Source organism: Rhinolophus ferrumequinum, chromosome 24 (genome assembly GCF_004115265.2).
Source record: "Rhinolophus ferrumequinum isolate MPI-CBG mRhiFer1 chromosome 24, mRhiFer1_v1.p, whole genome shotgun sequence".
Lineage (NCBI taxonomy): Eukaryota > Metazoa > Chordata > Mammalia > Chiroptera > Rhinolophidae > Rhinolophus > Rhinolophus ferrumequinum.
Window position 1 is genome coordinate 42939815 of NC_046307.1, and position 23919 is coordinate 42963733.

General features: G+C 48.3%; 1 protein-coding gene across 1 annotated transcript in view; it reads left to right on the forward strand.

The window, feature by feature from the left end:
• The first annotated feature begins 771 nt into the window (after positions 1-771).
• The window catches only part of CARD11 (caspase recruitment domain family member 11), a 91619-nt gene continuing 68471 nt past the window's right edge, over positions 772-23919 (forward strand). The window contains exon 1 of the mRNA XM_033096796.1: positions 772-906. The gene's annotated coding sequence lies outside the window, so the exon portion shown is untranslated. The remainder of the gene's footprint in view (positions 907-23919) is intronic.

Here is a 23919-nt window from a genome sequence, read left to right on the forward strand (position 1 = left end):
AGTGCTTGTGAAAGAGCGACTCACCCAGGGGCCTACCTACTGTCAGCTTTGGGGATAAGTTATTAAAATTACGACATCCAGAAATCACAGTTTCTCTTACCATACAAGTGAGGGTCACTAGAACTCTGAGAATACTGGCGGGGGAGTGGTGGGGGTGCTGCAGCCAGAGGCAGTGCCTGAGGAAAATACAGGCCGCTCTGTCACCAGGAAGTGTCCAGGAGGGTGTCAGAGGCCTTAGAGGTCTGCTGACCCCAGCCAGCCCCAGGAAGCTTGCAGGACAAAGGCTGAAGCAGTAAGAGGCCTAAGGGTCCCCAAGGCTGCAGGATGGCCTCCCCCTCCCCCCCCCTGCATCGCTTCCCAAGGCCATGCCTGGGCTCTGGCAGGCTCTCAGAGCTGGGTGGGAGCTGGCGTGTGCAGGCTGGGGTCCAGCTTCTCTCCACCTGGGGCAGGTGGTGGCAGCCAGGGTCTGCCTGTATCTCCCCCACTTCCCATCCCTGGTCCACCAATCCCCTCCCTTTAGCGCCCCCACCCCAGGGCCCACCCCACCACACCCACTTCTTACCGCCCTCCTCCCAAGGCCTTAGACCCAAACCCCGCCTCTCCCCCTCTTCCTTATCTCTTTTTCTAACCTTTTGCATTTTTTGTCTCATTTCCTGTCGGGTTTTGCATTTCCCTCCCCCGCCCCTCCCAGCCTGTGACACACTTTCTCTCTTTTTTTCTCTCTTTTGCCTCCTCTGGTCTCCAGACTCCTGCAGGAGGTGTGTAGCCCCCTCCTGGCCCTGCAGCCCCTGGACGGGCGCGGAAGGTGAGGGTGGCGGGGACTGAGAGCCGGGGCAGCGGGAGAAAGGAAGCCGGCGGCCTGCGCGGAGGAGGTGCCCCGGGGCTGGCAGAGCATGAGCGCCCCAGGTAGGTGCGGCGGACGCGCTGGGGTGTGGGGGGGAAGGTGGGGGAGGGGAAACGGTACCGGGGTGAGGATGGGGAACACACTGAGGGAAGGGGTGCAGTCGTGGTAGAGGAAGCGACCTGCAGGGAGAGTATTCACCGGCGGGTGCAGGGGTCCGCGGTGTGGGGGACGCCGTGGGGGGTCGCGGCTGTGAGGGGCTGTGGCGGCAGCGTGGGTGGGGGGCGGGAGTGATGGATCCGTTCTCTCGGGGGTGCTGGGCCCCCATCCCTCTCCCACTATCTCTTTCCGCCTTTCCACTCCTTCTGTTTCTCTCTCTTCTGTCCCCTTTCCCCTTCCAAACCTTTCTCTTCCACTTTCCACCTCCCCGTATCTCTCTCCTCTGTTTCTCCGGGACCGTCTCTGAGTGTCTCCATCTGGCAAAGTCCCCACGCCCCTCCGAGAGAAAAGGGATGAATGGGGGGTCGGGCGGCAGGGGCCCGCCAGGGCAGCCCTCTTGCACCTGCCCCAGAGGGAGGAAAAGAACCTTTTCTAACACCTGAAAGGACCGGAAGTTTCCAGACCACAGCCAGGCCTGACTCAGAGGCTCCTTGAGAAGGTGGTGCCTCTGGGGGAGGGAGGGAGGAGAGGACAGCCCCTCCCAGAGGGGCCTAGGAGGAGCGCAGGTTCCCAGCCCAGCCAGGATGAGAATGAGGTCCTCATGGGCTGGGGCCTGAAGCCACCTGCGCAGGGCAATGCCCACACCCAGCTTTGGAGCACCGCGGGTAGGGTGGGCTCAGAGCTCTGTTGCTGGGCCGGCAGGGCTGCAGATATGCTGAAGGAGCAGCCGGCCCAGCTGGGCCTGGGCACCATGCGAGGGGGTTGTCTGAGCTGGGGCTTCTGTCATGAGCTCATGAGTGGACGACCACTTGCGCAAACTTGGTCTTGGACCAACTGACCTGTGTGCCTGGCCTGCTCTCAAAGCCTCTGATTTATAGTTCAAAAAATTTCTCCTGACATTTATGACTCCTTGTGAAGGTATAAGGTTATCAACCCACCAGAAAGGACTTAAACAGGTCCCTTCCATCCTTTCTGTAACCTTTTAAAATGACTGTAACTCTTCTAAAGGTGATGGCTCTTGTCTGAATTAGTCAGCGGGCACCATCAGGCACACAGAAGGAATAGGAGACCCAGATGCCCTTACCCTAAGCAGGTCGTGCCATGCGGACTGTGCATGCCACCACCAGAGTGTGGCTGAGACTCAGACAAGACGGAAAAGAATTTCGGGAAGGGAGGACTACAGGAAGCGGCTTGGGAGACAGGTAGGGCGCAGAGGACTCAAAGATTGGTAGAAGATTCCAGGCTGAGATGGTGCGGGCCGGGCAGCCTCCCGACGTCCTTCTCCACTTTCCTACGTAGTGTTTCTCCATCCTTTTGAAACAAGACTTGCTTCCCAGGACTGAAGGACTGCGTGTCTGGTTGTGGGGAAGACTCAGGGAGTGAAGGTGTCCCGGTGATTCTAGCCCCTTGTGGCACCTCATGTGTGAAAGGTCAGATTGAGTCCTGATGTTCAGGTGATTCTGATGAAAAGAAACATCAGTTGCTGAACACAGAGCCTCCTCCAGTTGGTTTGAACACGCCTGTGTTCTGTCTTGCCTGGCCCCTGCACTTGACCTTGAAGACAGTGCCTCCTGGGAATCAGTGCAGGGGTTCGTCCCTGTGGGCCAGAATTCCCAGATGACCACCCGGACACAGCCTGACTGCTGCTGTGTTTCAAAACCAGATGGCAGCAGGAGGTCCGTGCTCCACCTATCGCGCCTGAGGCTGCGTGAGAGCAGGTTCAAGTTGCCACCGCTCATCTGTGCTGGCCCTGTGACCTTGGACAGGCCTGTCGTCCCGTCAGCGCTCTGGGAGTCGTTTCTCCCTGGTGTAATCAGGATGTTAATACTGATTATTCTCAGGCTTGTCAGTTACACCAAGCATAAAATGAGAAAACGCGAGATGTGACATATTATTACCTGTGCTGTCATTCCCGAGATCTGGGGAGGGTAAGCGGTTGGGCCGTGAATCCCAGTCTGGGTGTGGAATCGGCCTTCCCACACCTGCCGGGGGGGCTCATTACTGGTCTCCTGGTCTGCACCCCCAGTCTTCCAGGATTGTGAGGATGAGGGGAAGCCCACCCTGTGCATGTGATCGATCATCCGAAAACACTGGAATTGATTTAAATGTGAAGATGGAAAGAAAAGGAAAACACAACTTTCAAGGAAGCCCCTTAAAAATGCTTTTCTAAAGAAAACTTACACCGGCAGGTTCCCAGGGGCCACCCTCCTCACGTGCTGTCCTGGTCAGGAGGAACACGGCCTGTGCGTGTTACATGCAGAGAACACGGCCCATGCAGCTTCCCGCAATCTCTCCTTGAGCCACTCCTGCTCTGGGTCTGTGGTTTTAACGGGGTGACGATTTTCAGGGGGGTAGTGTTTTTTTGGTTGTGATTTGTTCAGGACTCTGAGATTATGATGGCCACTGTCAGATTTGTGGAGTGGTGTCCATGGCGTGGTGGCAGGAGTAACAAAAGTTCTGTGCCTGCCTCAGGCTCCTGCTCGCTTTTTCCCCCAGGCATTTCTGTTATGTCACAGTCCTCGGCTCCTCCCTGCTTCGCTGGGGAGCCCCTCGCAAGTGGGTGAGCTGGAGAGATGGGTGTGCAAACTCCATCCCCAAGAGAGGGCTCCATCCTCCCCGTGTGGTTTCTGCTTGGTGGGTGTAACCTTCCGTCCTGCCCCGACTCCAGCTCAGGAATGCTCAGTCTTCACACACAGTATGACAGTGACAAGGCGGGGGCTCCCCCATCCTCTGCCTGTGTCCCTCACAGATCCTTGTGGTAACAAAAGCAACACCCATCAGACTCTGCTTTTTACCATCACTGCCATCCCTGGGGCTGGCAGCGTCTATTAAGAGGCAAGATGCTCTGGTGGGGAGATCTGTGGTCTTGGAGCCACACAAGCAGGGCACCCATCCTAGCTCCAGCACCTCTGGAAAGTCACTGGTGGCCCTGAGCCTCGATTGCCACATGTGTGAAATGGGTATAAAATACCACCCTAACTAAACTCACATAGACCGAGTGTTCGCAAAGGCACCATGTGCACGCACTTGCACACCAGTTTTTGCTGTTAAGTTTGTCCTTAGGTTGGTGTTGGGGGGTGGGAGGGAGAACAGAGGACTGAGTGATGAGTTAAATGCAAAGCAGAATATATCTGACACAGAGCTATTTCCTTAACTTCCAAAGAACTCTTCCAAAGAAATCAATTAGATGCGGCGGTCAGCATGCTTCTCTGTGAAGCTCCGCACGGTACAGGTTTTAGGCAGCCACTGCCGGCGCTGCTCAATGGTCTTGAAGTGTGAAAGCGGCTGCAGACGCTGATGGGGCTGATGGTGAGGCCGCACCTGGCCCCAGGTGGAGCATAGGCAGAGCCACTGCATCCTGGATGCGGGAATTCCTAATTCCACCCAAAAGATAGATAAATGCTTACAGGATTTGAACAAAGAGAATGTGAACCCACCAGGCAACGCACTTCGTTTACAGTTAAATAAGTGGAAAGTAATACAACAGGGACATACCGTTTTTCACCTGTCAGAATGGCACAGATCAAACAGTTTGACTTTGGCAGGGGTGAGGGGAAGAAGGCACTCGTACAACGATCTGACCAGACGTATCACCCACGCGATAAATGAATAAAGCCGAGGGCCCAGGAAGTTCACTGCTAAGAAATTATAGCACAGATAGACTTTGCCGTTTTGTTTTGCATGCGTGCCGAGGTTAATTGCTGTGTTGTTTATTCGGGGAAAAGCTTGAAACCGCACAAAGACACCTCAGGAGCAAGGTCCGTGCATACAGTGGAATTCTGTGAGGCCATGAGTGAAACAGAGGTAGGTCTAGGATACACAGGTGTGCTAAAAAATATATGTACACACATTGTAAGAGAGGTTAACACTTTGGTCAACGTTGCTCAAGCAGTAGTGCGCTATAATCAGATGTGTTTAAACGCTGATGGTAACCACTTTGAGCACCTCTTGTAAATGCAGAAGTCAAACATGACTTGTAGTCATCTTTTGCTATCGGTATATATTAATACCATTTTTTCCTTTCTTAAAATGTGTATACAATTTTTGGCACCTTCTGTATATGGGGAGTTTATGCTAGATAACTCCGGCATGAATAAGAAAATGCTTCCAGTCGGGACATCTGGGGAACGGGGGCTCGGTGGTCGAAAGAGGAAGAATTGGGGATTTATTTTGTGTCCTTCTCTTTTGTTTGTTTTTACCATGACAGTCTACTATCTTTATGATTAAGAAAACAACAGGGGAACCAAGGTTAAGAAAAGAGTGGCAGGCTGCTTGCTCCCGTCTCCTTCTGCCGGCCCCATCGTAGCTTTCCTGGTTCCCAACCTTCCAACTCACGGGAAAAGGTGACTTCCAATTTCAGCCGTTTCCCACCCAGGAAGAGATATCACAGGGCCACAGTGCTCCTGCTGAAAAGCAAATCGATTGGTTAAGGAAAGGATTTTTAGGTGCTGAGGTGTGTAGCACACACAGTCCGCTTCCCAAATCGATGAGTGTTCACACACACCCACATAGGCAATCACCCAGGTAAGATACTGGTCCTTTCCAGGCCTCCACGGAGTCCTCACTGCCCTTCCCAGTTGCTAACCCCCAACCCCCTTTTCCTGTCCTTGAATCTCACATAAAAGGCATTGCCCACATGTTCTCTTTTGTCTCCAGCTCCAGTGCCTTTCGGGTTGTGTGTAGCCGTCGTTTGGGGTGTTTTGTTTGCTGCGTAGTATTGTGTTGTGTGAACATAACCACAACTTAGTTCTCCATTCTCCCCTTGATAAACGTTTGGGGCGACTGCGCTGAAGCTGCTGGGAACATTCTTGTAGGAGTCTTGGTGGCCATGGTGACCCATTTTTTTAATCTGAGGACAAACAGAAACCCTGCGCCAGCATTATTTGAGGTGTAGTAAATGGTTATTTCAGTGGATGAATGTTGGTAGGAAGTAAAACCGATTCTTATCGGCATTCGTGCTTCGTTCCCTGCCTCTGAGTAAGGATTATGTGATCCATTGAAGTTTTCCAAGAAGAAATGGCCTTTTTTAAAGGGATTCAAGTCCAGTTGGTTCAGGGGAGAACGTTCAGTTGAATAATAACGGTTACCTCGCACTTCCCTCTGGGCCTCCAGTTTTCAATTCTCAGATGCTTTTCAAAAGCCGACTTGTTAACCTCTATTGAGCCTGAGCAGCTGAGCCCAAGGTCATCCCTACTTGTGGGTGAAAGAGGCGTGTGGAGATCCCCCATTCCGGGGGAAGTTGTCCATCTTTGGAAAGCGTGTCTTCCCACACTCTCAGGCGCTGTTCTTCGTCAGGGGCCGGGAGGCACGAGGGTTCTGGGTTTGGGGAGCTTTGGGGTTGCAGGGGAAAGTGGCCTAGGCGGGAAGCAGTGCCTTTCTCTGGCTGCTCCCTGTAGGGAGACCACTCCACAGAAGCAGAAGCAGAAGCAGGGGGCTGTTCCCAGGGAGTGGAGCCTTCGCTCGTCCACTTAATTTTGTAATTTTGTATCATTTTTAATGAATTTTAAAATGCACTGTCTAAACCCAACCTTTATGTGGGTGTCAGACCAGACGGGCAGGTCCACGAGGCCTTGCTGCCCTGTGCTGATGACCAGCCTGCCCCTCCCCTCACGTCCGTGTCCCCGGGCCCTCCCTGCCCTCCTGCTCGGAGCCCACCTGGGCCATTCAGAGATTCTTTCCTACCAGTTGTTTGTTCTCTCCTGCATCATCATCGTTTCTTTCTCTGCTGGGATCGTTCCCATCAGAGTACAGCTGGGAAACAACCTGCCTTGCTTTCCTACTCCCTGTCCGCTGCCACTGCTTTGCTCTGTACCCTTTTGTAGTCGTTTGTTGAGGCCAGCCTGGGGGCTTAGACAATGGGGATTTAGTCTCTCACGGTCCTGCGGCCTCTGTCTGTGGTTTGTCGATGGACAGCACCTTCTCAGCTTGTCCCTCACGACCTTGCTTCTGTGTGCATGCGTCCCTGGTATCTGCGTCCGGTCTCCTCTTGTTACAAAGACACCAGTCCCGTTGGAATCAGGCTCACCCAGGGGGCTTCATTTTCCTTAACCCTCTCCTTAAAGGCTTTATCTCCAACTACAGTCTTAGTCTGAGGTCCTGGGGTTAGAAATTCAACACGTGGGCTTAGTCCTTATAGGACCTGCCCTCAGTGACATTTGACATAGTGGGTCCTTCTCGCCTCCTGGAGCAGGCGCTCATTTGGCTGGGGCCCCCACTCTCTTGGTGTTTCTCCTCCTTACTGGCCGTTCCTTCCTAGTCTCTCTTCTGATCTCCATGTCTGTGACCTCTAAGGTCAAAGTGCCCTGGGGCTCTTGTCTGTCTGCTCTTCCTCGGGGTGAGCTCAGTGTCACTGCTTTAAAAGTCGTCCCTATGCTCATGACCCCCAGGTTTCTGTCTCCTGCTCAGACTCCCCTCTTAACTTCAGTAGCCAACTGTCTTGCCGCGTCTACATGGACGTGCAGTAGATTCCCTGTTAGTTCGTCTTCCCAGGGAGACTTGCTCGTGCAGCAGATGGGGCACATACGGTGGTGTGCTGCAGACGTCACTGGGGCCTGGGCCCCTGAGCCCCTGGGCAGTCTTGCCCGAGTCCTTTCTCCCTTCTGGTCTCAGCTTCCTCATATGTGAGGTGAGACGTGAGACAGGGCTTGGAATGGCAAGTGTATTTCATCTTGAGGACCGACCCAGGCACGCGGCCATGGCGTGCTTCAGAGCGACCCGAGCTCTGTGCAAGAGAGTCCGTGATCGATTGCCCATGCCTGCTGTGGGGGGGAAACTGGAAATTGAAGCCTGGTGCCTGGATTAGTCGTCTCTGCCCTTGCTTGTTGTGACCAAGAACCCTTCCAGCTTTAAAAATCCGTGATTGCACTGTGACCTCGAACAAATCACTGCCCCAAGGTTTTGTTTCTTCACAAGCAAGATGGAGATAAATAATTCCTGCCTTCCCATCACACAGAATTGCTCTGAGGAGCATAGGAGATAGTGGGTGAGACACTGCTTTGTAAATAACCAAATGTTACATAAATGTGAGGTTTTGTTGTTATTAATTGAACTCTCTAGTCAGGAATTCCTGTTAGTCATGCCTTCCTCCGAACTATCTTATTGGGCTGGGCAAAAGCCTTCTCTTTCACTTCCCCTCCCTCTGGCCAGTCAGTGGCATTTGATTTCCCTGGTGATGAGGAAGGGGGTTACCATGGCTGCTGGGTGGGGGGTGTGATCTTTCTGTGCATTTTCTACCTCCCAGGCCAGGAGCTTTTCTGCAGGGCCTTCCCGCTCAGTCGTCCTGCGCACCTGGCATCTGCCCCATCCATGGTCCCCACCACTTCATGACGCACAACAGGGAGTCGGGGGACATCTTCCCAAAGTGAGTTTTTTGTCTTCCTTGAGGGTTCATCCTGATTACCCAAATGTCTGGAGGTAAGTGAATTCCCCAGTTAGGCAACTGGGGACTGCAGGTCTCCCTGGAGTGCCCTGAGTGCAGTTCTGGTGAATTTCAGGAGGGGGTTCTGTGCCCTGCAGCCTGCGGGAGCCCAGCGGAGAGACCCAGATATAGCTATTTTGTTACCTTACGAGTCTCCCTTCTTTGACCTTGAATGTTGTTCAAATGGCAGAGTGTCCTGTGCAGCTTCCTGTATGCACTGACTTTTCCCAGACACCCAGGGGAGCCATCCGTCCTCATGTTATTTGGTTTAAGCAAAGCTTTGGGGCGTTTCTTCTTGCCAGTGGTGTGTTCTGAGTGGGATTCATTGCCGGCGTTCTTATTTATTAGAGAGTGTGTTTATTGTCACGCGCTTCATTTCCTTCTGTCTTCTACTTGGGCTTCATTCTGCATTCTTTGTCATGAACAATGTTTGGTGCGCTGTGAAACGAGAAGCATTCAGAACTCTTCTAAGACATAAAGGGTTTTCTTTTCTGGGTTTTTTTTTTTTTTTTTTCTTTCAGTGGTAGAAAAATAAAGGACTTGAGTTTCCTGTAGGACTGGAAACAGTGAATCAGATTTTTTGTTTTGCTTAAAACCTGAAAATCTCAGGCAGGAGTTGAGAGGTTCTGGACAAAGCCAAACACTGTTTCGGGGTTTGGGGTGATGCCCCTTCCTGAGGGGCCGTTCCACGGAGAGGGGGTGGGCACCCACGGAGATTGATTTGAGAAGGACCAGAAAGGTTGCCTGAGTCAGAACGCTGCCCGGGGCAGAGTGGGTGCTGACACTTCCCCCCTCACCTTTCCTGTTCAGTGGGCATGTTAGTGATTCAACACCCGGTGTCATTGTAGGACGACGTGTATAGTGAGCATGCGCTGCCTCCTACCTGCCCTGCAACCTCGCACGAGCCACTGCACCTCTTTCCTCATCTGTGAAGTGGGGTCACAGCACCCTTCTCCCAGGAAATTAAACGAGCTACCACTCGCCAGCACTCAGCGTGTGCAGTGAGCATGTCACTCAGGAGGGACACGCGATACGTGCACACTCATGACACTGGCGTGGGCCACTAATTAACAGGATGACCGAGGGCAAGTTCTGAAGGGTCCATCCAAACCTAAAATCTGGCGTGAACCATCTGCGAAATATTTGCTTGATTCCTTTGCCTGATTCCCATACATCTGCCCAGGACTACCCTTATCCACTTCCTCGTCCCTTAACTCATTCTCAGTGCCTGCCGTTCATGGGCATCTGCTAGGTGCTAGGGATGGAAAGGTGAACAGCCAGGGTCCCCACCCCAGGAAGCCTGGAGTCTGCCACGGGATAGTCAGGTGTGAGATAATGCAGTTGTGATGAAGGCGGCACGCAGTGAAGACGGATCTGAGGGACAGAAGCACCTGGGTCTGCCTGAGCGAGGGAGACAGAAAGACCCTCCAGAGCGAGTGGGAGCTGAAATGAGACTGGGGACGTACCTTCGGCAGGCTGAGAAGTGGGGGCGCCTTCTGAGCAGCACAGAGCCGCGGACGTGTGTGTAGTGTCAGTTGGAAAAAAGTCATGAAGAGGAGAGGCCACCGAGAGCCCCCAGATGCTGCACCAAGGACACTGTCCTGTGGGTGAGGCCAGCCGCTGGAGTTGTGGGCGGGGACCACGAGCCAGGATGGATGCGCAGGTTCAAAAGGTCAGGACGGCAGCGGGAGCACAGATGGGGAATGCAAGGCAAGAGGCAGGGCTCTCCTTCATGGGACACGGGCCAGGATTCGTTTTACTATTTTAAATAAGCTTTGTACTGAAGTATAACATGTCCAAGAGACATGTACTAATCCCAAGTGTGAAGCTCAGGGGATTTCCACAGTGTCACCTGCACCCAGATCAAGAGACAACATGATCAGCTATTGTGATTAATAATAATAATGACTTTTAATGTAATACTAATTTTTGGTGTAAAGGTATCCCACACATTGCACAGGACGTTCATGTTTTTAAAAATGGTTTTTTCAAAATGCAGATCTAACTGGGCACCCTGTATTGTACTGCCGGCTGGCTTTATCCATGTCATTGCATGTAGTTCTTCCATATTTTTATTGCCACTAAGTCTGTTTTATGAATAGTCCCATTTTATCTGTGCTTCCACTGGTGGATGTTTGGGTTGTTTCCAGTCTGGGCCATTGTGTGAGGCTGCTCCGAGCATTCTGAGGCATCCCTTTGGAGGCACTTGTTTGTGTTTCCACAAGAGAGGATCTGCTGGATCCTCGAGTGTGTCTGCAGTCAGCTCTCATCAGTGCTGCCCAACAGCGTTCAGGACCCTGTGCCGTCGACACCCACTGGCAGCGGTGAACGTTCCGGGGGCTCCATGTCTGTGCTCACAGCTGGTGGTGGCTGTCTCTTCATTTTAGCCACTCTGGGGGGGAGGTGCAGTCAAAACAAGTAAGTTGGTGGTTTAAATTTGCATTTCACTTATGACTAAGTTGAGTACCTTTTCATGGGTTCGTGGGCCATTTTGGATCTCCTGCTTTGTGAATGGCCTGTTCGAGTGTCTTGCCTGTTTTTCTCCTGGGTTGTCTTTTTCTTGTTGACTTGTAGAAGTTCTTTACACATGCTAGGCAGGATCCTTTGTCAGATGTATTATACATATTGCAGACACCTTTCTTCAGTTTCTGGCTTGCCTTTTCACTCGGTAGAGCGTGCTGATGAACAGAAGTTTGGTTTTTTTGTGTTTTTTTTATTTTAATGTAGTCCAATTCATGTGGAGTTTTTATTTTTATGGTTAACTCCTTTTTGAGTCGTGTTTAAGAAAGATTTGCCTACCCCAACGTTTGTGTTTCCTTGTTAAAGCTTTATTGTTTCATCTTTCACATTTAGATCTATAATCCATCTAGAATGGATTTTTCTTTTAAAAATCTTCTTTATTAAAGAGTAATTTACACACAGTAAGATACACCCATTTTAAGTATGCAGTCCAGTGAGTTTTGATAAATGTATGTATCCAGGTAACCACGACCACAATCAAGATGTCAAACGTTTCTGTCACCCCATAAAGTTGCCTCATGTCCCTTGCTACTCAGTGTGTGGTCCATGGATCAGCAGCATTACCTCACCTGGGAGCTGGTTAGAAACGCAGGTTCTCAGGCCTCACCCCATAGCCACTGAATTAGAATCCACATTTTCAAAGAGTCCCAGGTACTGTATATGCACATGAAAGCTGTAGAGACAATCTGAGTTCCTTTGGAGAAAGGGGACAAGCCAAAACTGCTGTCTGTGTTGTTATCAATAGCATAGGCTGAAGCAAGGCAAGATAAATGATAGATTACCAAGTTTGGGGAAAAGATGAAAGAAAGAAGTAGGACTCAGGTGGGAAGAACTTTTGAAGTCGCAGGAGCACTGGCTCTTCCCCAGACCAACGCTCTTGCTCCTGGAGGCCTGGGCCCACTCATGGCACAGGGCACAGGGCGTGAGACCCGCAAATCTCAGCCACAGGCTTTGCCACTGGGAAGGCTGTGGGCTCATGGGGCTGCTGCCTCCTGCTCTGTGCCCTGGACCAGGTGCCACCCCAAAGACCAGGTCCTGTGGAGACCGTAACTTTGGGTGGTGGTCATTATTTTTCTTTTTAAAGCTTAAATTTTATCTGTTTCTAAGTAACGTATATATTGCTTTAAAATGTCAAATACTACCACATGGCTTATAATACAAAAAACAGCAGTTCTACACTCCTGAGTCCCACTCCTTGGCTATTTCAATCACTACTTTTCTAGACGGTCCTTTACCCCTCATACCGGGTGTCCCCAGACCATAGCCTCACAGGTCGAGTTTTCCAGGGAGTAAACCTCCCTTCCTTCGCCTGCCGGGGCTGGAGCGTGACGTGGGTGGGCCAACCTCTATTTTCTGGGGTTCTGCCGAGCAAATTTTTCTCGCCAGCTTTTTTACTGTTAGGCACTTAAGTTTTGTCCTTCTCTACTATAAGTCTTTAAATATTTTAAATTATAATTAAATTTCTTTTAAAGATTCAAACAAAAGAACATACGCATCTGTTATAAAGAATACTAACAAAAAGAGTTCACACTGAAGTCTGGAATTTGTTTTTTGTGAATGGACTGAAATCCAATTAAATTTATTAAATTAAATTAATTTCCCGACGGCTAGCCCAGCTCCATTGCCCTCTCTGATCTGTGGTGCCGAACCTCTCATTGTCAAATCTCTGTATATTCCTGGCTCTAAATCTGAGCCGGCTGTTCTGTTTCTTAGGACTGCTTGTCTTTTGCCAAACAATTACCAGTCCCTCCTTTGCTTTCTGCCTACTCAGGTTTTAATTGAGCATTTCCTGATTCCAGTTCATCTCCTCTCTCAGTGTATCAATTATACTCATTTTTAAGTTGTTTTAGTGGATTGTTTTAAAGCAAATCACAAACTCCATATCATTTCATCTATAACCATTTTACTCTCATAGAGTTTTTAACTTCAATCATTACAGTTTTTCATTTCTAATTTTATTTGGTTCTTTTACAAAGCTGCCTATTTATTTTGAGTAGTTACTTACTTTTTATATTTTGGTTCTCTTTTTCATTTCCTTAAGCACATCAAAGATAATAATTTTATATTCTATATTTGGTCAACTTCCAATATCTGAATTTCTGTGGATCTGATGCTGCATTTGCTGTTCTGTTAACAATTGGTTATTGGGCCTTGTTTCGTTTTATGATTTTTAAAATTGTGAGCTCGTGTTTTTTGAAACTTTATCTACAGAAACGTTTTGAGGCCTGAATTGAGGATGTGCTCCTCCAAAGATGGTGTGGGTTTGCTTCTGCCTGATACCTGGGCGCCCTGTGTGTTTGTTTAGTGTAAACACCTTATTGAAGTACAACATACGTACACAAAAGGATACAGGTCATTAGCAAACAACTTGTGTAACCAAGAAACAGAAAGTGATCGAACTGCAGAATTCCCTCCTGCTCATTTTGGTCACTTCTTCCCTTCAGATTACACTAACAGAGCATAGAGTAGTTTTACCTGCTTTCGTATAAGTGGAATCGTCCAGTCTATACTCTGTTTTCGTCTCTGGCCCCTTTCACTCAGCATGTCTGTGAGATGCCTCCATGTAGGTAGATGTGTGGTTGCCCTGTCCGTTTGCATGGCTGTATAGTATTCCACTGTGCTGATCCCCTCTCTGCTGGAGCACGTGAGCGGTTTCCACTGAGGCATGACGAATGGTGCGAGCTTCCCGTGCCGTGCTCTTCTGTCAGGCCATCTGCCTACGAGTGGAATCAGAGGGTTGCAGGATACTTGTCTTTCTGCTTTGATATGGACAACCGTTTTCCAAAATGGTCGTGCTAATTTACATTTCCACCAGCAGGGCAAGAGTCCAGGCTGATTTGTACTCATTAGCGTGGTGCTTTTTGGTGCGTGAGGCCTGGTGAATTAAGATCCTCAGGCTGCATGAAAATGGTGGCTGCAAATCCAGAGTGAGGCCTTTCCCCTCCCCTCATCTCAGGCTCCAGTGGATGAATTTCCTCGCTGTCTGCATCTGTGGGCCCTGTAATCCCTCACTTCTCTGGAAGTACAGCCCTTGAGGGGCTGCAGGCTTTATGCTGGGCCTCTGATCTGACTCTCCGTCTCGGTCTGGCCCCAGGTTGGTTCACCTGGCTTGTGGGGGGCTGTCAGGGTAGCCCAGAGCACCAGTGTTTGCTCCCCAACTTCCCTGGGCGCCTGCTTTGCTTTTCCTTTCAGCCCCTGAGGACTCTCCTTACTGTCTGGCCAGATCACTTGTGCACTTTGATGAATATTTTGAAGTATGTCATCTGGCATTTTAGCTCTATTACGGTGAAGTGTTTTCAGACTGCTGAGTCTCCCCAGAAATGGTGGGCTCTACTTGCTTTCCGACATCCACAGTATCAGTGACACTCACATGCTGTGGCCTTTGACATTCTCCATGTCCACGGGAACGTGTGTGTGTTTCATTCCTTTACTGTTAAATTGGTGCAGTTTCAGGAGTGAGTGGAGAGAAATGTGTGGGCATTTAACTGGAAATCCAGCTAAAAGCATTTTAAGTAATTTTTTCTCTCTCTATTTGCTGAACTTTGCCCCTGGTGCTCATCAAAGTGAGGTCCTCAGACCAGCAGCTCTGACGTCTCTTGGGCTCTTGGTAGAAATTCAGGGCCGCAGGTCTTCTGGATTGTTTCAGGCCCCCAGTGATTCCTACACAGTAACTTGGAGAATCACCGGCTCAGCGCATAAGGCTTCTCTGGGGCCCCTTCTCCCGGCTCTGCTTCTCCTCCCAGCCTGGCTCCCCGTCCCTTGTCCCTTGGGTCCCAGTTACAGCCAGAAGCTCTGGTGCATTGGTTCCCACCCTGCACGTTAGAATCAGCTTTCCACGCTGACCCTGCCTGGGCCATCGCGTCCTTATTTGGAGCAGGACCCTGAGCTTCTTGTTCTAAAAGCTCTACAGGTGAGCCAGATGTAACCAGCAGATGCAGAGATAGTAAGAAACAGCCATGGCCTTCAGCAGTTCCCAGCCTGAATCTGGGAGAATATTCTAGAATCAGAAACAGCCCTTGAGGGCAAAGAGTAGAAGTGTAAGTTCCACGTAATCACAGGAGCAGCACGTCATTTTGCAGTCAGGTACCTGCACTCGTGGTGCCAATCGCAGAGACCTGTTTTCCTGGGATCTTGGATTCAGTCGAAGCTCTCAGAGTTGGGGATAATCTAACAGGTTGCCAGAATTTTGACGGTTTGACCTGGTTTGGTGTTGCTCAGAGAGGAGTGGGTCGTGCTGTCTCTCTCTGGCTCTCCCCTTGCATTTCATTTGCTTGTGAATCATAACACATCTCAGCCTAAGCGTGGCTTGCTGAGTCCCCCACATGAGTCCAGGCTGGTCCCACACGTCTTAACCACAGGGGTCTCCCCACAGTGCCCTCGCTGGCCAAACTCAGGCTCTGGGTGACAGTGTCATCAAATGAGCTTAAATCTTAAGCCGCCCGGACTTTGGTACTTTGTATGGCAGCCCAGGGTCCTGCAGACCCCTCCCTTCTCTGATGTGACCCCCCCTCCCCCGCCTCACATGTGTACAGGCCCAAGGGCGCTCTGCCTGGACACCAGAAAGCGGGTGTGACGTTAGATACTGCAGCTGGCTGCAGTGCAGGGTCCTGGGGCTCTAGCATACGGGCAGCCTTTTGGTCCCCAGAGCAGAGCTGAAGGGTTGGCTGCAGGAGCAGTTAAGGTTCGTGCCACCCCTGCTATTCCCCACTGACCTTCCCACTGTTACGGAGCGTGAGCTGGTTGGTGGCCGTGGTGCTGAGCTCGTCCTTTCTGAACTGGCTCTGTCCATCCTACTGTGGGAGCTTCCAGAGTTCATTTTAAAGTCAGAGCGAGGAGAAGAAGGAGCTGTCTGCGCCCGTTCAGCTGCATGCGGACTCTCGTTCAGTATGTCCGCCCCCCCCCCGCCCCCGGTACATTTCTTCTATGACAGTTGGAAGCAGATGGATGACAGCTTTGGGTGCCCTGCCTCTGCCACTGAGGGGACAGGACAAAAGAAGGAGCTCACTACCAGGCCTCTGCCCGCCTCTTCCTGAAGGTTTTCCGTTATCCACTAAGCAGCAAAGGGGCATGGGTGTCGGGGATTGGTTCCCCTGGCAGAGCCAACCTGTGTTAAAGGTCCCTCACACTGCCGATCAGGTAAACCTCCTACGACTTAATATATGCGCTCAGCCGAGCCGTTACCTGACAGGCCCGACCTGCTCCCGCTCCCGGCCCTGCCCTCCCTGCCGGGCCTGCCTGCCCTGCTCGTGTCCCCCAGGGCCTGCAGTCTCTCGCGCGCGCCCCACAGCACCTCTTCTGGCCGCTTTCCTCAGCACTGCTGCCTGCTTCTCTGAATTTCTATTGCATTTTAAAGAAGAAATCATGGTGGGAATGTAAAAAGGTGCAGCCACCGTGGAAAACAGCCTGGCAGGTCCTCAAAAGGTTAAACATGGAGGTACCATGTGACCCAGCGATTCCACTCCTAGGTAAGCACCCAAAAGAATTGAAAGCAGGTGTTCAGACAAATCCTTGTACACAGATGTTCACGACAATGCTATTCACAGGAGCTGAAAGGTGGAAACGACCCAAATATACTTTAGCAGGTGAATGCATAAGCAGACGTGCTAAATCCGTACAGTGGGCTGTCATCGGGCCAGAGAGGGTGAAGTGCTGACACACGGCCCAGTGAGTAGAAGCTTGAAGCCACTCTGCGCCACGAGAGGGGCCAGACACAAATGGCCACATGTTGTCCCCTTACACCAGAGCGGCGCATCCTTAGAGACAGAACGCAGACTGGCGGTGCCCGGGGTTGGGGGAGGACGTGTCTGCTGGGCATGAGTTTGGAACCAGGTAACGATGATGGATGCAGAACGCTGCATGTGTCTTCAGTGCCACTAGATTATACACTTAAAACGGTTAGTTTTATTATGACATGTGGATTTCACTTCAATAAACAGGAAGAAATCATGGATTCTAGAGCTAAACTACGTAATCCGGTCCAACCTTGCAGGTGAGGCAGGAATCCCGTGGCCTGTCCCTGACCGCCCGATCACGCCTGGAGTGTGCGTGGTGCCACGCGATGAGGGGAGGGGCCCAAGCCAGTGAAGTGTGTGCCCACGTGACAGGCGTTCAGGTGTGGGAGGAGGTGTGGGCCTTCCCTCCCTGCCTCCTTCCTCCTCTCCCCCCTGCCTTGTTCACAGCCACATGGGGCGTTATCGTTTCCTGGTACGGCCTTTCGCTGCCCAGCCATGGCAGTGTGAAGAAGCAGCATAGCTCGGTGTGAAGATTAGGGACTTTGGAGCCGCTCCACGTGGGTTTCAGCCTGGCTTCTGCCAGTAGGAGCTCTGTGCTGGTGGTCACACTGTGAAAGCCTCTGAGCTCCACTTCCTCTTCTGCCTCAACTGCTGGTATGTGCCAGATGTGCCTGAGTCACATAGCGGCTGTGAGGTGCTTAGGGCCACTCCGGGCACAGAGCAGCCGACGGCTGGGTCAGGCATTGCTGGTCTTTACCACCCCAGTCCCCTCCACTGCCCTTGTTTGGGTTTTCATATTAATCACCAACCTGGTCTGGATAGTTACTGTCCAAACCAGGACTCTTGCGTTTCAGTTAACGTATGGAAAATTACCCCCTTTGGTGCGTACTTCTATGAGGTTTGGAGCACATATGGATTCAAGTGCCCGCCACACAATCCGGGTCCAGAACAGCTCCGTCACCCCAAGTAACTTCTTCCAGCGGCTCCTTTGTAGCGTCCCCTCTTTACCCTGGCCCTGGCGACCCCGGATACGTTCTGACACCGCACTTTTCCTCTTTTCAAGAATACAGTATGAGTGGAACCACACGTGTGGAGCCTTGGAGACCTGTGGGATGTCTCCACGGCACTGTGTCGGTGCGTTGTCCGTCATCGCCAAGTACTGTCCCATGTGGCTGCGCCGTCTGGCTCGTCACCGTTGCTGGACGTTTGGGTTGTTCCCAGGCCTGGGTGATCGTGCATAGACTTTGATTATAAGCATCGGCGTGCCAGTTTTTGTGGGCACGTATGGCTTCATTTTTCTAGGGTCAATAACTAAGGGTGGGATTACTGGGTAAGTTTATGTGTAACTTTATAAGAAACTGCCAAAACAGTTTTCCAGAGTGGCTTGTATGTACCATTTTGCTGTCCCTTCAGCAACGTGTGAAAAGTTCCAGTGGCTCCACGTCATCACCTGTGCTTGGTGCCATCCGTGTTTTCTATTTTTGGGATGCTGACAGGGGTGTCCTGCTATCTCTCATGGGTTTGCTGTGCCTTTTCCTAATGGCTGTCAGTGTTGTGTGGCTTTTCGTGTGCTGATTTAGCACCTGTGTATCCTTTTTGGTCAAGTGTCTATTCCAGTCCTTCGATCGTTTTTAAATTGGGCTGTTTGTTTCCTTAGCGCTAATGTTTGAGAGTCCTTTTTGTATTCCTGATCCATCTTTGTCAGACGGATGATACGCAGGTACTTTCCCCCAGTCTGCAGCTCATCTTTGTATTCCTTTATCAGCGTCTTTTACAGAACAAAGTTTTTAATTTTCAAGAAGTCCAGTTTGTCCATTTTTCCTTTAATGAGCTTTTGCTATCTTGCCTAAACATCCTTTGTCTAACCTATTGTTGCAAATCTTTTCAATATTTTCTTCAAAAAGTTTTATCATTCTATGTTTTATATTTAAATATATGATCAATTTTGAGTTACTTTTTATACCAGGTATAAGGTATATGTTGAAGTTCATTGTTTTGCATAGGTATGTCCGGTTATCCTATCACAATTTATTGAAGACTTTCCTTCTATTAAGTAGCTTTTGAACCTTTGTCAAAAAAAATCAATTGGCCATATTTCTATGGGTTTATCTCTGCACTCTCTATTCTGTTCCTGTGATCCACATATCTGTCCCTTCACCAGTACCACCCTCTGTTCACGGCTGTAGCTTTATAGTAGTTTCAAAACCAAGTTTTCAGAATTGTTTTGACTATTCTAGTGTCTTTGCATTTCCATATAAATTTTAAAATAGGCTTGTCTCTTATCAAAAATCCTGCTGTGAATTTTACTGGAATTGGGTTAAGTGTATAGACCCATTTGGTGTGAATTTACATCGTTACCATGCTGAGTTTTTTAAATCCATGAACACTATATGTCTCCTCATGTAGTTAGGTCTTTGATTTCTTTCATCCGCATTTGTTCGGTATATAGATCCTGAAGCTGTTGAAGGAGATTTATACCCAAGTGTTTTTGTTTTGTCTTTGCCTTTTGCATTTTTGGAGCTCCTTTAAATCAAACCAGGAAATACTCGAGCATCAGAAGGGCGCTGTTAAGTCCACAGCAGGTGGCATCCACCAGGTTGTCCTGGGCAAATTGGGAGATGTCCCATGGATAGTGCACTCCTGTTGCAGACGTCTTTCTTCAAGCATGCGGCTCAGATTGGACACAGAATTCCAGATGTTGTCTGATCTGCCCCACACACAGTGGGGCCATTACTTTGTATGACCCTGACACTCTGCTCCCACTAATAGGAAGTAGCCAAAGATTGTGTTGGTGTTTGGGTTTGTTTTATATTTTATTCTTTTTTTATTATTCTTCTTAGTTCTAAAAATTCATACCTGAAAACGTTCTTTTAAAATTTTCAAGGAATGTAGACAAAGCTTCTCCTCTCTTTTCAAGCATATCATCGATCCTGGTGTTCTCCCCTGAGGAACCAACACTGTCAGTGCGGTGTGTCACCTCCCAGACGTATGTACGAGTATGTAGCTCGTGCGAGTTCTAGGCATGTGTACGAGTAGGTAGCCGCAGGAATCGTGCTTTCATTTGTGGCATCATACACTAGTTATTGTTCTGCAACTTCTTCCCTTCACTGAAACACACCTGTTGGAGATCTTTCCACATTAGTAGAACCTCCACCCATTCTTATCAACACCTGCAAGTTCTTCCATGGTATTAAAAGCACCGTGTTTAATGCGATCAGCCCCCTGTTGATGGACATGTAGGATTCTTTCCAATCCTTGTTTTTCTCGTCTGCACATGCCTCCTATACAACGAGGTGACTGTTTCTCTAGGTTAGGTGCCAACGTGGAATTTTCAGGTGTAGGGTACGTGCATTGTATGTGTTAATGGATTTTGCCAAATTGCCCGCCAAAATTAGCTGGACCAATTTATATTCTCACTAAGGTAGTGTGAGAGTATTGTTTTCCCTGTACCCTTGCCAAAACTTTGTATTACCAAGACTGAAAATGTTTGCCACTCTGATTGCTAAGACATGCTGCAGATAATAGCAAGAGTGGTGCTAATGAACAGCTGACTGTATTCTAGGCCCTTCTCCAAGAGCTCTGCTTGTATATACCGACTCCTTTAACCCCACAGCCACCCTGTGGGGTGGAGTCCTTCACCGTCCTGTTTCACAGCTGAGGAATCACAGCGTTTCAACTGTTCTCTTGATTATTGCTGAGCCCAAAGATCATTTCATGTTTGTCGGTCACACAAACCTCTGTGACTTGGAGGTTCCTTTTCCTTCTTTCCTTTTCTACCACGTTCCTTGTCTTTTTCTTACTGATGCTCCGTGCATTATTCTTTATGTCATATATCACAGGTGTTTTCCTAAACCATATCTTACGCTTTTAACCTGTTGCCCTGTTTCCCATCACACAGAAGTTTTAAATTAGGGTGTACTCAAATGCATCAATCGTTCCCAAATGACATTAGCATATTATGTCTTGTTTCGGAAGGCCTGCCCTATCCCAGGGTTATAAGCATATTTTAAAAGTTGTTTCTTCTAATACTTTAGGAATTCATTATTTAATTTGTAAGTCATTTATCTTCCGGTTATTTTTGCAAAGGGGCCAGATAAGAATATTAGTTTCTCCAAATTGTTAGCAAATTATCCCAACAGCTATTGAATACTCCTTTTATTCTCTGCATTGATTTGAAATGTCACCCTAATTGTGCACTAAATTTCTACACATAATTGAGCTGTTTATTAGACTTTTGTTCGTTGATCTAATTATCTGTTTCTGTGTCTCTGTGGCCTATTGTTTTATAATATGTTTTAACATCTGGAGAGACATAACACTGACCTTCCATTCGGCCTCCTTGCTGACCTCTCGTTAGTTCTAGCAGTTTCTGGTCTCCTTGTTCCTTTTAAAATCGTTTTTAATTTATGTTTTTACATTATTTTTGGAGGTTTTATTCTTTTGAAGTTTTTTTTATTTTTATATTTTCATCACCAAATATGCCATATGTTATTTCTGATTTGCATTATTGCTTGAAATGCACTTGTGGCTAATACATGGTGAATTTTTGTAAAATCTCCATGTGTATTTGAAAACAGTTTGTCTCCCGTTTGTTGGGCACAGAGTTCTGTAATCCATTAGAGCAAACATGTTAGTTATTTTGAATCCTTGGTGACCATACTTATTTGTCCCCTTCTTAGGGGCTTTGTGAAATCTCTTAGTATGACAGTGTCTTTGTCAATTTCTTCTTGTATGTCTCTCGGTTTCGCTTTATGTGCTTCAAAGCTGTGTTGTGAGGCTCATAAACATTAAATGGTACTTGATCGTTCCTCTTCATAACATAAAAATCTCCATCCCTTTTTATGTTCTTCCCCTTAAATTCTATTTTCTTGTTAACCCTTTTATATTTGTTGTAATTTGTGAATCATTGGACTTAGTCTTAATATTTGTCTTGTGATTTCTATTTCTCATAATTTGTTTAGCTTCCTGCCTTTTGTAGAATTGATCAAGTTTTTTCGTTCTCTTTTTCCTGTAATGGTTTGCTCATCACTGTTTCTTATTGATCTTCTGCCTAGTTGTTCTCTTCATTATTGAAAGTGGTTTATTGAAGTCTCCAACTATTATTTTAGAGCTATTTCTCCTTTTAATTCTGTCGGTTTTTGCTTCATGTATCTTGGGGGCTCTGTTGTTAGGTGCGTATATGTTTGTAATTGTTATATTTAATCGATTGATTGACCCTTTTATCAATATATAATGTCCTTCTTTGTCTCTTATTACAACTTTTACTTAAAATCTGTTTTGTCTGATATTAATAGAGCTGTTCCAGCTCTCTTTGGTTACTATTTGCATGGAATATGTTTTTCCATCCTGATTAAGACCCCATTCTAACAGCCTCATTTTAATTTAATCACCTCTTAAACACCTTATCTTCAAATACACTTACATTCTGAGGTACAGGGGGTTGGGATGTCAATATATTAATTGGGGGGACACAATTCAGATGAGAGCTGGCAGGTGCCATTGTTTCTCATATCCCATTTCTTCTCCTTGGAATTTTCCCCCTCCTTACTGGTGTACATTGTTTGGTGATTGTTTCATTGTAGATCTGTGGATGGTAAACATTTTGAGTTCTTGCCTATGTGAAAAAAAAATTTTTTTCTCTTTTTTCCGTTGAGTCACTGTTGAGCTGAACATAGAATTTCAGTTTAAAAATTATTTTTCCTTAGAACTTTGAAGAATTGCCCCTGTTGTCTTCTTCGATCTGGTATTGCCAATCGATCTATCTGATTCTGTTTGTTTGTGGGTGGTATATCTCTGCCAACCTTTACGATTTTTCCTGTGAGGCTGGTGTTCTGAAACTTCAACACAGTGTGAATGGTCTTTTCTCCTTCATCTTCCTGGCACTTTGTGTGTCCTTTTAAGCTGAGGACTCTTGCCTTTTTTCAGTTCTGGAAATTCTTTTCCTAGAATTTCTTTGAATTTGTCTTCCTGTCAGTCCTTTCTGTTTTCTCCTTCTGGACCTGCTGCAAGAGATATGTTGGAACATCTGGATCTATTTCCCATTTCTCTTGACTTTTCTTTCATTCTGTCCAGCCCTTTTTCTCCTAGATGCTGGGAGAATTCCGCAGTCCGATCTTCCAGCTCAGTAATTTGGTCACGAGCTCTGTCCATTCTGCAAATTCAGTCCACCTGCTCATTTTTGTTTCAGTGATGTTTTAAATCTCTGTTGGCTAAACCAATATCTCCTGTATCTTTCTGAGGACATTAAGTATGCATGTTCAGGTGACTTGTTCTGCTAGCTCTGGGAACAGTTTCCCTGGTGAAGGTTCTGTGTGTTGCACATGGTGGTTTCTCTGTCGTAGTGTTGACTTTCCTCAAATGTCTGGTGTTTCTTGGTGAGGGGACAGTATCTGCATTGGACATTTTCCATATCCTGTCTGCCATAGTTGCACCTGTTCACTGCAACCTTTTTGTGAGAGACAGATGTTCTCAGTGTTTTGTGGCTCTGAGGCCTCCTGTTCCTCCTGGTCTTCCTGACACCCATCCCCCAGCCCAGGTACTGCCCTGCGTCTCTGACCCCCAGGTCCACAGTCACAACTCCCACCTGTGGGGAGACATCCTGTGATGTGCTGCCTGCACATGGGAGGTGGAGGGGTTTGCAAAGGGTCAGCCAGCCTGGCTGCTCCTAGGGGTGGAGGGGACTTTTAACTGTCACCCGAGGGCCACTCCTGTGTGTGTCACTTTCAAGCTTGTAATTGGCCTTTTCTGCAGCCGTTTGGACTTAGGTTTTCTCTTTCGGTCTTATAGAAAGAGTCCTCATAATTTCTTGTCCACTGGGTTCGGTGTGGGAGGGAGGGGAGAATTGCATCATCCACAGTTCTCCTTCTTCATACGATCTTACATTATGTTTTAAGTACCTGTGTTACATTACTGGGTCACTTTGAAGATTTAGTTAATCAAAAGCCCAGTACTTTTTTTTCTATTCTCTTTTTTCCCTTCTACCCCTGCCGCCCTCATAAGCCTCTGCCATTGCCAGTTCTCCCCCATCCTGTCCTTGTACACTTTTTTAAGGCAAAAATCAGCACTTTACATCTATTTTTATTGAATTCCATCTGTGGTTTGGACCTTACATTCTTGCCTGTCAAATCTCTTTGAATAATGATAAGTGCATTTATCATATTAACTATCTCTTCCAACTTTGTGGGATCTGCAGATCTGATAAGATTCTCCTTTATATCTTCACTGACATCAGTGCCAAAAATGCTGAACAG